Source organism: Manacus candei, unplaced genomic scaffold (assembly GCF_025592945.1).
Source record: "Manacus candei isolate 608988 ecotype Guabito, Panama unplaced genomic scaffold, ASM2559294v1 h1tg000049l, whole genome shotgun sequence".
Classification (NCBI taxonomy): domain Eukaryota; kingdom Metazoa; phylum Chordata; class Aves; order Passeriformes; family Pipridae; genus Manacus; species Manacus candei.
In genome coordinates, this window is record NW_026138097.1 from 23567372 (window position 1) to 23583037 (window position 15666).

The following is a 15666-nucleotide window of genomic DNA, read 5'->3' on the forward strand; positions in this document are numbered from 1 at the left end:
CTCAACTTGGGGAATTTAGTTTAATTTATTATCAACCAAATCAGAGTAGGGTAATGAGGAATAAAAACAAAATCTTAAAACTCCTTCCCCCCTTGACTTCTTCAATTTTGCTTGTGAATTCACTACCTCCTCCCCGCTCAGGGAATGGGGAATGTGTATTGTGGTCTGTTCCTCATGTGGTCTCTTGCCTCTATTTCCTCTGGGGGGGTATTATTCCTTGTACTCTTCCTCTGCTCCAGTTTGGGGTCCCTCCCGTGGGAGATAGTTCTCTACAAACTTCTCCAACCTGGATCCTTCCCTCAGTCTGCAGTTTGTCATGAACCGTTCCAGTGTAGGTCCCTTCCACAAGGTGCAGTCCTTCAGGAATAGGCTCCTCCAGAGTGTATCCACCATGGGGTCACAAGTCCTGCCTGCAAACCTACTCCAGCATGGGCTTCTCTCTCCATGGGGGCACAGGTCCTGCCAGGAGCCAGCACAGGCTTCCCACAGGGTCACAGCCTCCTTTAGGCATCCCCTTGCTCTAGTTGGACCTCCGTGGGCTGCAGTGGCATAACCTGCCTCACCATGGTCTTCACCAAGGGCTGCAGGGAAATTTCTGCTCCAGTGCCTAGAGCACCTCCACTCCTCCTTCACTGACCCCAATGCCTGCAGAGTTACTTTTCTCACATATTCACACTCCTCTCTCTGGTTGCTGTTGTGCAGGTTTTTCTCCCTTCTTAGATATGTTATCGCAGAGGTGCTACCACTGTCGCTGATGGGCTTGGCTTTGGCCAGTGATAGATCCTTCTTGGAGCCACCTCTCATTGGCTCTATCAGACATAGACAAAGCCTCTGGCTCCAAAGTACATATATATGTATATACATATATATGTATCTTTGCAACATATGTATATGTCCTAGGAATCTGCCTCAATGACTACTTTCTATGTTATTTTAAAGTCTGGACAAGGAAAAGGTCAGGAAAAGGCTTCATGGTAGAGGTAATGATTTATATTAAACTAGAAAATATAACTGGAAAAATCAGACAAGCTTTCAGGAATTCTAATTTTTCCTCAGTTCTAAAATAGATTCAGATTTTGAGCCTAGATACCAACAGTGAATCACAGGTTAGCAGAGATTTAGAGGAACATGTATTCTTTAGGTCAGCATCTCTGAAACATAAGGTATTTCATATACCAGTGAGTGTTGGGAAAAGGACTGGAAGAAAATGGAAGAGATAGAGAAGAAGATGGAAAGATAAAAAGTTATCTCGTAGGGGAAAGAGAGAGTTCATAAACTGTGGAATACGAAGAGATTAATGAGTTTGGTATTTGATGAGGACTATGGTAATGGGTTACAAAACCATTATCTTTACTGAAGTCATGGGGTTTGTTATCCAGTAGGGCTATGAATTTTAATTCCAAAGTTTGTTTGGTTCTCTCAAGAAGCAGGGCCAGGATATCAGAGATTGAACTGTTGTCTGAGAAATTTCTTGCTCTGGAATTTGAGTGGGTTTTATTCTTCACTGATTATATATCCAGATACATTCCTGTAGTTTCACCCATATAGTTTTACCCATATAGTCTTAGTTTTACCCATATAGTTATTCTGAGATTACTTGGATCACAAAATGAAGCATATTGGATTCCTAGAAGTACAGAAATGTGACAGTTCTGTTGTAAATGGTAAACCGTCATCTTGCCACAGTGCTAAATTTATGTATCTCATGTAGGAATGCCCTAGGTTGTTTCATTATTCTTAGGACTGGAAGGGTTGAATTCTCATGGCAAGTGGGGTTTGGACACTGTTTGAAAGCAGTGATACAAGTTATGCAGAGGGGATTTTAGGAGGCTCAATCATTATTTTAACACAGACAACTTTTAATTAAATATATTATGCAAATTTCTCTACAGTTACATAATTTCATTCTACTTGGGATGACAGCAACCAATCCAACTAACAATGCATGAAAAGTAGGGAAGGGTTCATTTTGGAAAATTATGAGGCTACCTTTAGTGTCAATTATGTAGTTTTTAATCATCTGAGAACTTATCAAAATCAGGTGAATGACAAGGTTATTCTTGGTATGAAAAGCCTGGAGTATTTGTAATGGCAGGCACATAAATATACAGATCTCAGTGGCTCAATAAAATTACTAAAACAGGGATTCAGCCATTGATTATCATTAGCAATAGATCATTCAATTCATAATTTTTTACTAAACCCAATATGCAACTTGCCATTTTTTCTAAAGTAATCTCTGTAAAGGAATTGTAGTTGAATGAAGAAAAAACACCAACCCAACCACCAAACAACACCAAATAAAAAAACCTCCACTCATACTAAAAAAAAGCCCTATGACAGTATTTTGTTAAAATAGACCTTTTCTGCTAGAATATAAATAAAAGAGTCATCTATCAGAAATCAAAGCTAATTTTTACTGGAAAATACACTGCTTCATGAACGGTATAAAAAAATTAAAGACACTTTTAAAATGTTCTTCATAAACCTTTAAAAAAGGCTATTTCACATTTGTGATTTTTAGACAAAATTGAAAAGTTTATTAATGACTAGTTCAATAATGCTATCTCTTGTCAATATTGCTGAAGTTTTCTATTGGACATTTTGTTACCGTTTGCTGAAAAGTAAATTTTGACCTTTAGGGATGAATTTTCACCTGTCTCAAATAGACTTATTATAAAAACTAAACACTTAAATATTATATGAGAAGAAAGCAGAGAAAATACATAAGTGGGTGAATGCATGTGTAAAATAAAACTGTGAAAACCTTTTTTGGCCACAGCTATAAAATTCTGCTTTGCAACAGAGATTTGGCATTTGGGGCATTTCTCAAACAGAGTCTATTTGAGGAATGTGTCTTACCATCCCTGTGAAAATCCATGTGAATTCAATCAGCATATAAACCCTTTATGCTCAGCAGATTCTTTTCAGAGTTTAACAAAGAAAACTGCTGAAGCACATGGGACTTTTACAGACTGACCAATCCCACGTCAGCCCAAAGCTAGGACAGCCTTGAAGTTTCCTGTAACGATTGTTCTTGGTCTGTGAAGACTAAAGTAAAACATAGAAATATTCTAAGTAATTTTTTTGCCTGCAATCAGGAAGCAATGCAAGACTGCCAAAAGATAAACTGTAATTAGGACACAGAGGGAATGACACATATATCTGAACCGAATAGAATAGAATGCTATTGTAGATGCTATGAAGTGGTGCTGTTCATCTGCTCTTGATCTTCAGCTATCATTTCAGAAGGGCATATCTCCTGTAGATCCTGTATTGTATCTGCCAGTCTCATGCAGATATGTCAGATACTGCAGAATTTCCAGAAGTGTATGTTTTGACACCTGAAACTCTGCAGGAATCTGATAAAAACAGAAACTGGAAGAATGGGGAAAAATATATATAAATGTGAGGAAATAATAAATTTTTGAAAGTGTAACATGTTATTTCAGAGTGTACTAGGAACAGTGAAGGAGTAGGACTGCTCTGAAAAACACTGGGAAATTAGAGGGCTGAACTGGGAGACAGGGCAAAGGACAGAAGGTTGCCAGTACAGAATGAAAAAAAAAAAGGGAAATAAAATGCTGGGAAGAAGAGGATCTATATTGTATTTAGAAACCCACAGGAAAAAAAAAAAGGAAAGAATGAGAACCAACAACATAGTGAGCTGGGTATGAAACAAAGGGAAACTAAGGAGCCTGAGGTTATTAAGATGGATAAGATACAAGGAGTCAAAGGACTCAACTGGAAGGCAAATTTGGGAATCAGGAAGCAATATGTAGAAGAGTTTCAAGGTGGAATTTAAAAATAGTGCAGAAGAGACTGACGATGCAAATTATGTGTTACAAATCGTGAGTTGAAGAGAGAGAAATTTAAGACAATACAAAGCGTCATCCTTTGAGGAGCAATGCAGAAGGGCCTGAGGTACACAGTCATACCTCCCTTTGCAACCTCTAGTGGAACACAGGTGTTCAGAGCCTTAACAGTTTTCTACTTTACAATATTATATGCAAAATACATTCTTACAGAATATAACCCCCGATCTTCTAATAGAAGTACCTGAAGAGGAGAATGATTTACTACTACTCTGTATTTCTCCGTTAGCTAATGTAGAAGACCTCAAGATTACAGCTCTGTTGATAAACCATAAGACTGATTCAGATAGGCCAATGACCCAAGTAAGGCCAGTCTTTCTTCAGCAGTGCTCAGAAGAAGATACCTAGAGAGAAGCATAAAAACAGGGTAAAAAGGCATCACATCCTTCCTGGAATAATTTTCCCAGCTTCCAGTTTTCAGTTCAATGACTTCCTGATATGAAAATAATGTATTTACATTTAACAGCCTTCTGGATTCCATGAACTGGTCCAACCATCCTTGAATTTATGTAAGGCAGTACCACTCAAAAAATTGTTAAATCTGGAAGTTCCACAACTGAGTTAAATGCTATTTTTTATAGAAAGGGAGTCTTCCATATACCTCTTGTGCTCAAAAATGGCAGGCATACTAAAATTAACCTATTAGCACAAAAAAGTGTTGTCCACAAACTGAATTTCAAAATAAAACAAAACTGTACCAACAGGATGTCTTAGGTAATTTTGGACATGATAATCATTAATACTTCTGCATTCATTAATTTCCAGTTTTGAATTCCAAATAATTTAAGAATTTATGATGGTTTTTTAAATTTTGATATTCTACTCAGTCCTGAAGATATTTCAGAACTTTTTTACTGCATCTGTAAGATAAGAATGAACAAAATTTGGTAATTTCTTACCATAAATTTTGTTTCAGTCATTTTTAACTTAACTTACTTCAACTTAACAAGAAATATAGCTGCTCTTACAAGGAATATTTCTGAAAATTGAGGTCAGTATGAAGAGAAGTACAGTTCAGGAAGAGTCAATATTGTATTAGACACTAACCCTTTTCTCAGAGGTGTTGAAAAGTAAGTCTCATGTTTACCATCACAATAATTTAATATTGATATCAAATCACAATCACTCTTTAGAGAAAGAAGATATTGAATTATGAATTCTTCAGGCAAATCAGAAATGCCACCTTTTTGTGCTTGAGTCAGTAAGTCCACAGTTTGATAGACAGTACCTCAGGGAAGAACATATGTAGTCACATGGTACCTAAAGACCTATGTAAGTTATAAATAATATGAAATTATCAATAAGTTTTCCCATGCCAGAGCCCATAAAAATCATCTGTCTCAACAACGCCTATCCTACTCTTTTTGATTTTTAAATTATGGAGGATCATTAAGATTCTATATGCTATTTTAACACAACTTAACTAACACTTTTGCTGTAAATTTTTGTCCATTTCTATACACTGATTTACAGATTAATCAATTAATATTTTTAAGCTGGAACCTAAATGACATTCTAAAAAGCAGAGATCATAGGTAAATGAAATTAACAGTAAAGAATGCAGAAGAATGTTTTTAATAGATTGTTTGTCAAGTTATTTCTAATAAAAATAAACAAATGAAGTAAAATATTTCCGTATAACCCAAACCAAATATGCATGACAGAAGACTAATGTACAGTGGTAATTATCTCATTATTTCAGGACCCAACAGCTAAGCATAATGAGATGAAACCAAATATGTAAAAAATTTCACTTGATGTTATTTAAAAAATTGCTACTTTTAAGGTTTAACTTCTTCCAAGGTGATTTCTTTAGATTAGGTGACATCCACAGCTCTTCCATAGGCAATAGTCATGACACAGTAAAGACACAAATCTAGTCTTTTAGACATAAGAGAGACTGAGACAGATATTTTCTTCATCTCTCCTCTCTGAAAAGATGAGAACTTGCTAGCAAAAGAAACAAAAATGCCTGTAAGTTATATTAAAATAAATTTCATTGATCATACATAGTTATTTATAATACAATAATTCTTTCCTAGCTAGAAGAAATAGTCTTTCTAGATTTTATCTATACAGCAAAAGCTCTGCTGAATAATAAACCATATGATGAGATTTCCAATATGTAAAAACACATTGCCAGGTAAATAATTCTTGTTGATTAAAAAGTTTCTTATAAATTGAATTCAGATTCCAAGAGCTTAGTTTTATTTCTTTCCATTAAACATAATTTGCATTGGGGTTTATTGCTATTGTTAAATAGTTGGTGATGCTTAAGCCAAAATTATATAATCATGTAATCAGAGGATAAAATAATGGTATTCAGAATAAGTCAGTGTGGCACTATAAAGAATGGAAAAGAGCAACTGAGTGTTGAGGACTTCTAAAATGTTATCCAAGATAATAGCACACCATCTCAACTAGTGCAGTATCTAGTTGATACCAAGGCATCTACATGAACCAGCAAAAACCAATATTTAAGTATTAAGAGAAAATATTATAGTGTGATATATATCAGTTATGTCCGATATCTATAGTTTACATAAACAGAAATGACTAATAATAAGTGGTTTGGGAAAAAATATTTATTTGGACAAATTTCGGAGTTTTTTTAACAGTACAAATGGAATATCATAGATATTTATATTCAAAAAATTATTATCACAAGAAGGAAGAATGGATTAAAAAAAATAAAGTTCACAAAAAAAATAAAGCTTCTGGAGTGAATACTGATGGGTAAAAAATATACCTACAGCAGTACCACATATAAAAAATTAAATTACAGCAAATCTGAATGATTTTTGTGGTAAAAGAGTTACAGCCCAACATTCAGATGTTTTTTAAATGTACGAAGTTGTTTACGTTGCATAAATGTTAAAGACTTCCATCCAGAACAGTGTAGTTGAAGCTGAAAAGTACACTATGAAGCACACTGAACATACTGTTCAGTAAAATACCAAAACTAATCACAATTTATAAGCCATAAACATTTAACTTTTCTTCTTTATCTTCATCTCTTTCCGTATCTGTTGGTTTGGAGCCTGGCTTTTATCCATAGTAGTAGTATTTACAGGGGAGGGGAATCTTATATTGTTAAATTCACCTAAATGATTTCTTGCTGAATCATTTAGTTTTTTTAAGTCAAAACCAACACCACACAGACTGTAGAATAGTAGTGAGATATACTTGCAGCCACACATCACTTACCATGTGGCCTTGATCCAGAACCATGGTGCATAACTTTTTTCCAGATATACCCTATGCTTCTACCAAAATTTTTTTATACATTTGGCTCATTAAGCTTGCATCTATGGCATTCATTCCTTTACTTCTTAGGGGCTAACTTTACTTTATACAATATTTCCAGGTACCAGGCACTTAGAGGAAAGAACTGGCAGAAGCAAGAGCAGAGGTGGTATATGAAGACTGGCTAACAAATCCAGAGAGTGTTTCTGAAACCTATCAAGAGAGGACAGTCAAGGAAATTCTTAACGCCTTGAGCCTGTTGACTGGTCCAAGTCACTCATCCAAAGATGATGCTGGGCCGTGCTTCCTGCCAGCCTGCCTTTTAACCATGGCATACTTGGAAATTAAGTTTAGCCCAGCATCAGTGAATTACTGGATTTCCTGTCCTTTTGATCTAGATAATTTCATTACTGAAATTACTTGGCTAACTCTACTACTGGTTTGTACTTGTTACTGTATTGTTATTTAGAGATTCCCCCCCCTAAATCTGTTATTCCAATGTCTGTTGCCATATCCAAAACCTATAGCATGGAAGGGATATGTTAAACCCTTCTCCTCAGGATCTTCCAGGGAAAACTCAGGAATTCTAGCCACTTGAATTTGATTTTCTAAAGATTAATTATGAGATTAATGATGCCACTGTTTCAGCAAGCTATGCTTCCAGCTTTGCTTTTGAAGTCCACAGAAAAGTCATCGACATAAATATTTTATTAAGACAGAATAGATAATATGATGTATAAAACTTAATTTAAATATTGCTACAGGTGAAGTCGTCCATCTAGAAATAAGACACACAGACCAGATCTACAGTATAAGTAATATAAATGTGACTTTGAAAAGGTAAGGGTGAAGTTGTTCATAAATAATTGAACAGGGCTTCTCAGGGACATGTTCGGGTCAAGACAGCTCATATTTCTAGGAAAATATATGCAGTCTTGGAACAATCTTAAGATGGCAGTTTATGCAATTTACACAGTTGAGATGTAAACATGGAAACACCATCACCAATTTAAGTATTCAAACTTCAAAAGAATGTTATAATATTCAAAAGATTTAGAAAAGAGACAGAATTTCTTTAAATACAGAGACCAAAAAAAAAAAAGGTTGTGCACTGAAAAATTTGAAACATTCAATATGCTGAATTTATCCAAAAGGAAAATCTCTAGATGAGAGTCTATTGGAAACGTTTCTAATACTAAAAACACCTATATATTTTGAAAAAAAAAGCATAACAAGATCTCATGACAGAGAAAGTGCAGCTATAAAAAAATTTTTTACATTTGCTCTTAATGACAATGAAAATAAGGAACACCTTATACTTTGATTAACCCTGTATTCTTCCTTCTTTAAAACAATTCATTTTTCTTTCTTGTCTTGAAAATATTTTTCACCCAAGCAAAAACTGGACACAATGTGAACATTTTTATGTTTAGATCTATAATTTTTTTACATGTAAGAAAGTTTAGACACTTATTATTTCTTCTGTATTTATTTTGCAAACAAAATTTTTTATAGAAAGTTTTTGAAATGGGAATACAAACTGAGTAGCCAGTTCAAAACATAAAGGAAGACATAAAGAATCTTTTACCCCAAAGATTCAAGTTCAGATCAAAGCTCTTAAATGGATATCTAACAAGCTATATAACAACACTACATAACAAAGGTGATAATTTAAAAAAAACAACACCTTAACCTAGACGCTACTTGGAAGACATGCAAGAAACAGAGACAAATTCCTCAATTTTTCTATCAGATATAATATTCCAAAATGTTTAGACATTATCTCATATGTTTGGTTGTTTACTTTTTTTAGATGCATTTGTTCATATATGCTATATAATATAGTCACGGTATAGAACAGGCATTTTGAAAACATTTCTCTTATAACTTTCTATCAAAAGAAACATCAATATACACTTCAAATAAAAGTTTGGATTTTTTCAAATCTTTATTTTCAAGCGGAAAACTCCTATGATTTTGAGCCAACATAACTTTTGTTACTTTAACTTAAGATTTTATGCTTTCAGATATTTGTTACTTCAAATAATTACTATTTTTATTAATATTCTAACTACATTAGCACCCACCCTCCCGCAACAGTGAATTGCAGAAGCACAAATATACTTATTTCTTGGTCAAATGAAACTGCTACTTAGAAAGTTGTGTTTAGTTCTACAAAATATAGACCAGAAAGGCCATCAAAGCAAGGAGATTAGGAAGATAATTCACATTTGGCCACGTCCAAAGACGACTGTTTTCCTCATTATGCCACTTAGTTCAGTTTGCATACATGAACTTGAATTCAGTTCATTGTGCTTGGACAACTGGAAGTAGAATTTGAGTTAAGAGCACTGATTAAAACCAAAAGTGAGTGTAATTCAACACATTGGGACTCATCCAGCAGGAATAGTGCATTAAATTATTTATTTTCTATCAACCCCTACAACAGAGATTGTATATAATTATTGTTCAACTGCATCCCTCCATAATGGCTGTTGAATTCACTTGGACATCTCAGAAAACAGGCTAACTTTACACCCCTGCCCCAGGACATAATTTTGACTTGCAGGCACTTTAGAGTATTACTGAAGATCTTTAAATCATTCTTATTCAAGTAACAAAATCAGTCTTTCTTTTTCATGTTGGTGCATTTTTTTAATAGTGTTTATGTAAAAGAGTGTGTCAAACTTTTCTTCTATGATCTCTGCAATTCTCTGTAATGAGCTGAAGAATGAAAGTTATGGGTAAACACACCATTTTTCTTTTAGAACTGTAGGAACTGTAGAGAAGAAACCAATCAAATTCAAATTTTATGGTATTAGCAATCATTAATAAACAGATATCAAAAAGATATGAATAATAGTAGCTGCAGCTCAGATTTTAATGAATCATGGACTGATAATCCACTACTACAGAAATGAAGCACAGCACCCTGGGAAAGTAAATCTTAGTGATCCAAAGAAGACAATGTCTAGCTCAGACTCTCACTTCTGTTGCTGAGTTACTGCAGTCACAAATATGGCCTCTAGGTGCCTCCTAAGTAGAGAATTCTTTACAACAGCCTTCTGCTACTACGTACATTGGAACTCTTCAACATATTCTCAATTTTAATTTCAAATAGAGATCAAACATTTGCTTCGAGTTGTATGCATGTAGAAGGGTTCTGTGGATTTTAGCAGTTATTTAAAGCATTACAGGCTTGAACCTACAACCCACAGAAACTGGAAATAAAATATGTGGAAAAAAAGCATATTTTTCACACATTTAACTGTAAAATCTGGTCTGAAAAAGGCTATCAAAATATTCACATCCTAAATTGCCAAAGATTAAGTACTTCTGTCATCTTCTGACAGCATTCCTGGAGCTCTTGTAAAAACATAATTGTACCAGATGCAAAGAAGATGAAATATGTATTTTCATCAATTTAACAAAATAGAGAATAAAACTGTAATAGCTTTTACTCATTTTGTTTCCTAGCATTGATCAAAGCCAGTAACTGCTTGCCAAAAAGAGAACAAGACAGATTATTTTGTTCTTCCTATGTACGTTTTTCACATTAAGGAATATTTCTGCATCTCTTCTTGTTTTCAAGGGATGAAATCACATTAATTCAGTTCATGCTATGACCTTACTATAAAAAATTAGGAAGTCAAGGTCCATTTTCGTAGTTAATTTCATAATTAATGTTAGGAGTGGTTTTGGTTTTGGTTTTTTGGGTTTTTGTATGTTTGTTTTTGTTTTCATTTTTTTTTCCATTTCAGTGCTAACCATGCTAAGTGGTTATGTGGCCTATCTTCTTATGGGACGGCATAACAATTAGTTGTTCTTAGTTTTACATTGTTTGTTTGTTACCTAGAAAATTCAGATGACTTCATTCTGAAACTTATTTTGATGCTGAAATCCAAGAACAAGGGAGAGATGCTCAGTGAGAGGTGTGCTACAGAGTTAAATCTTATGGTCACATATAAAAATATTCTCAGATGAGTATGTTAAAATCCCATTAGATCTCACAAGCACCTCCTCTCAGTGCTGTCTGCTGTTGACTGAATCTAAAGTCAAATTGCCTATGTACATTCGTAGCACACATGAATCTGTACACGTGGATCTTAAGATGTTTCTCAATGGTCTACTAAAAACAAAGATGCAAGGGAAATTAATAAGAGAAATACAGCAGCCTATGAAGCCTAGAAGAAGATCATAAATAGATATGGCAACATAGGAACAAAAAAAATCTGTAACCAAGAAATACTATGAAAAATTGAATGACTGAAGACACCTTAATAATAGCTTTTTCTTAAGTTCTTTCCTACTAAATGGATTGCTAACATAACAAACATTCCTATCAGTAAAATGTAGTATGAATAATAAATCCTAGTGTGTGTATCCTCTGCTAATTTTTAGTAGCAGAAAGAATCACTATAATTAATTAACAAGCCCTATACATTCTTGTAGCTCCTTGTACATGGACACCAAGACTTGTAATGCAGAAAACCAGAGACAGTTGTTAGGCTTTCAAGCCAACAGCAGAATAGAAGTTTTAGTAATAATACCTATCAATTGTATTTCACAAGTAATTGGACAAAACAAAATATTAGTATGAAAGTATTCTATGGCAATAAAAAGTCAAATTTCACCCCAGGTACTAGGGAACATATGTACCACATGCAAAAAACCAGGAAAACAAGGAGTTTAGGACTTCTTTGGAACTACAATCCTAGTGTTGGTACATGGAATCTATGCTAAACAGAAAAAGAAAGTAGCTTTCAGAGGGAAAGTTTGTGGATCAAGAACAATGGGATACCAAGTAACAAGTAACATTGAGGGAAAAAAACACCAAAAAATCACTCCCAAAACAACCGAACAAACTAAAAACAAGTGATGTGATGTAGAGGATATTGCAAATAGGTCACTAGTGAGTCAAGTATGCAAACTCAAATTTTAGTTGCAGCCTGAAAATTTTGTCATGATTTATCTCAAGTCAGAATGTCTATGAAAGAGGGTATGGTAAAAAGGTAAAATGAGCAGTAACAAGAAGAAGATATTATATTTAAAGGAATTCTTAAGGAATTCAAAGAAAGACTACTGGAGAAAATGGGAGTGGTCTGTAACTTCTGGCTATGGTGTGCATATTTAGTCTACAGAGCAGTCTTTCTGTCATGACAGGACTGGAGAATGAAAAATGTGGAAATTCTTTTACAGGGTCACCTGTGAAACCACAAACAAGTAAGACTGATGCTTGTACATTACTAATGTACTTAGTAGACTCTTGTATAAATACAACAAATTGAGGAATAGTCAATATGATTTCTAGACTGGATAGTTCTGGGTCATAATCCTGCTGAAGTCCTTCTCCTGCTCACAGAAGGATCAACTGTGAGGTCTGACCCCAGAATTCAGTCAGGGAGTACATGGACAAGGTAGGGTCATTTGATACAATCTTTGAGTTTATAAAAGTACTTAGCAAGTTCATTCATCAGTTATCTAAGGAAACAGCCATCAGTTATCTAAGGAAAGATCTTGCAGGATAAGTAATTAGTTAAGAGATTGATATGGATAGTAGGAGTAGATGATCAATTTTTATAAAAGGGTGTTTACAGATATCTGTGCTACAACCAAGATTTATATTAAATGTTTGTATGAATCATCTGGAAAGGAAGGCAAGTAGTGAGGTGATGCTGGTGGTATCAAATTACTCAGTTTAGTAAACATGAGAGCTAACAGTAGGTGCAGACAGAGTTTAAGAGGATCCTTCTTTTTGAGGGATGGCACCTGCTACTCTGAAAATATACAACGTAATGAAGATCTCTCTCCATTTTTGGACCCTTTCTTGTGCCTTTCTAAGAGAAATTATGCTGAAGGAGTGACAAAAAGAGAAAAGTACTTCCCAATTTCTAGTTCTACCGAGTGTAAGATAAGATGGACAGTGTAAAGACAGAGACCAAAAAGGTTTAACTTATTTGGAGGAGAATAACTTTCAAGGCAATAAAGTTCTGCTCTCTCAAGCATAATCTAATCTCTCCAAAATTGTCACTGACTAAGCTATAACACAATTCTATGAGGTATTTCCTTTGCAACTTATTTCAAACCTAATGACCGCTATGATCTGAATTAGCCAGAGAAGGTAAGAGATTCATTACCTAACAAGTTGTAGAAGAGCACTTTCTGAAGTCCACTCATTCGATATCATTGCTACTAAGTTCTCTGAACTTTATATTTACTCCATAAAACCACACTCAGGAAAAAGGCATGGAAAATTTGCCTATGTATGTCCCTTTTTGTGAAACTACACCTCCCATCCTACAAAGGTAGAAAACAGTAAAGCTAATTCATGCTCTGATAAAACAGATGAAGTACATGGTCCATGCATTCCCTCCTTGTGCCTGCCCCCAGCACATCTGAGGTCTTTCCTCCTTGCTTTTTGCACAGAAAAAGGTGGTGAGTTAGGAAAAATGAGCCAATAGTGACTGTGCTAAGGTAATTTGATATGGAAATGGCATCTTCTGTATGGAAAGAACTGATTGATTTTTTGATAGTTTTGGTTTGGTTTGTTTTTTTTCCCCCTACAAACTCTCAGGGCCCTGTAGTGTCTAACAGGTTTTACTGACTATGACTATTCTCCCCTTCAGCCTCCCTGCACCCCTGCCCATGGGCCCAGGAGCCCATTTCGGCTCAACCTGGAGACTGAGTTGTCTTGTAGATGTGCCTACCTGTGGCCTGTCTCTAAACTGTTGTTTGAGAAGTTATGCCAACCCTTTATGTCATGGAAACAGTGATGCACTTTACTTACCAGAGAGAAGCTACAGTATATTTTATAAATATACGACACTGAGTTAACAATGGCAAATTGGTTAATGGCTTAACAAGATTCCATGGCAAGGTACACTTGATTATTTACTGCATAGAACACAAAGCTGTTAGGGAGACCCTCCTGATGAAACATGAGGTTCAGAAAGGACACCCCTGAGTTCTAAACTCTTTCCCAGAGTGGAGTCTAGGTGCAGCTGAATCCAGACTTAGTGCCAACTTTGTCAACGGTTTATATCTAAGGATCATGTATTCTTTATATAACTTAGCTAAGATTTCAAAATTTCAGTGCAATTATTTCCAAGTCATTTACTCAGTACCTGACACAATAAGAAGTAATCTTAAGAGGCATCCCTACTCAAGAGGAGATCCTGGCATACAGCCTGCCACCATGCAGGAGAGCTCAGTGGGCTCTGGGTTGTTCACTATTTATGTAACAAGATGACTGACTTATAGTCACATTTGCACACCAGTCATATTTCAGATGGCGTTTGCTCAACTAGCCCTCAGCACCTGAGTAAGATTTATAGCCCTCAGCTATTGTGTTATCTGTCTCTCCAGAGTTCAATTTAAGCCAGATGCAGCCATCAGGACCAGCAGCTGTTGCTTAAGCAGAAAGCAGGGCAGGAGAGCACAGCACCACACCTTCTCATCTCTGTATGTAAGAGCGGGTCTCTCTTCACCTAATAATTCTTTTGAGCACTTGTTACTATTTGAATGGTCTTACTGAAAAAAAACAGCAGTATAATGGAACCTGATGTATTTTATTATAAGGTTATCCTTTTGAAAGTGATCAGATTGATATGTGAGTAGGTACAACTCACAAAACTATGTTAAAATTAATTTAGGGGTCACTATATGGCATTTTCTGTAGATACTACATTTAGTATCTTTCATCAGAAATCCATTTACCTAGAAGTGGTGTATTATCAAAAATCCTGGTTACTGAATCTGAAGATTTGCCTTACATTTTCTGAGGGGATTTGAGGGGCAGGAGGAGCTGACTTCCCCTTGTTGTTTATACAGGTGCAGCAAGAATTGGTATCTTGTAGGGTCAATGGTGTCTGAAGAGGAAGTGGATGAGAGGAGAGCAAGAATGCATGAGAAAGTATCTGGAGGAAAGGATTCAAATGGAAGGAGTCAGAAGTTACAGAAGGTGAACATGTCAAGAGCAAGATCAGCAAAAGTTTTGGCAGTGGAAAGCTGAATGCACCAAAGGAAGACTTTTTGTCCCAGCTACTTTTATATAATAGATCAATAAAGCCAAGCTCTTTTGCTCTGCCTCAAACCTCCTCTCTTCTCATTAGAGAAGAATTCTGGGTTCAATAAACTCTGCTCAAGCACTATGGACAGAAAAACTTCTCTAAAGCTTTGTATCAGCAAGGAACACAAAGCAGAAGAACCATCAGATACTCGGATCTGCTTTCAGTGGATCAAGTTGCTTCTCCCCTCAATTCTATCATTGTGATTGGTATATTTTAAGAAGTGAGATGCAATATTACACTGTTTCCAACAGAATTAGTTTTTATGTGTTTTTTTTCTTAAATTCACCTCACTGTCATCTCACCTCATCTCTTCCTACAAATGGATCCAAAATTGTCATAGTTGATGACTGTTCACCTAGATACAGTTTTATACATTCTATGTTTGTGAAGAATTATTTTTATTCCTTGACATTTACATCTTGAACTTTACTGAAACTGAATGCTGGAGAATTTTGTGTTGGTAGGCCATTTAATAT

At 35.2% G+C, this 15666-nt stretch overlaps 1 long non-coding RNA gene across 1 annotated transcript; it reads left to right on the forward strand.

The window, feature by feature from the left end:
* The first annotated feature begins 12500 nt into the window (after nt 1–12500).
* LOC127476465 (uncharacterized) lies at nt 12501–15187 on the forward strand. The gene is made up of 3 exons (XR_007906631.1): nt 12501–12538; nt 14487–14586; nt 14952–15187. It is a non-coding gene; the product is annotated as an uncharacterized LOC127476465 (long non-coding RNA).
* The last annotated feature ends 479 nt before the right edge of the window (nt 15188–15666 follow it).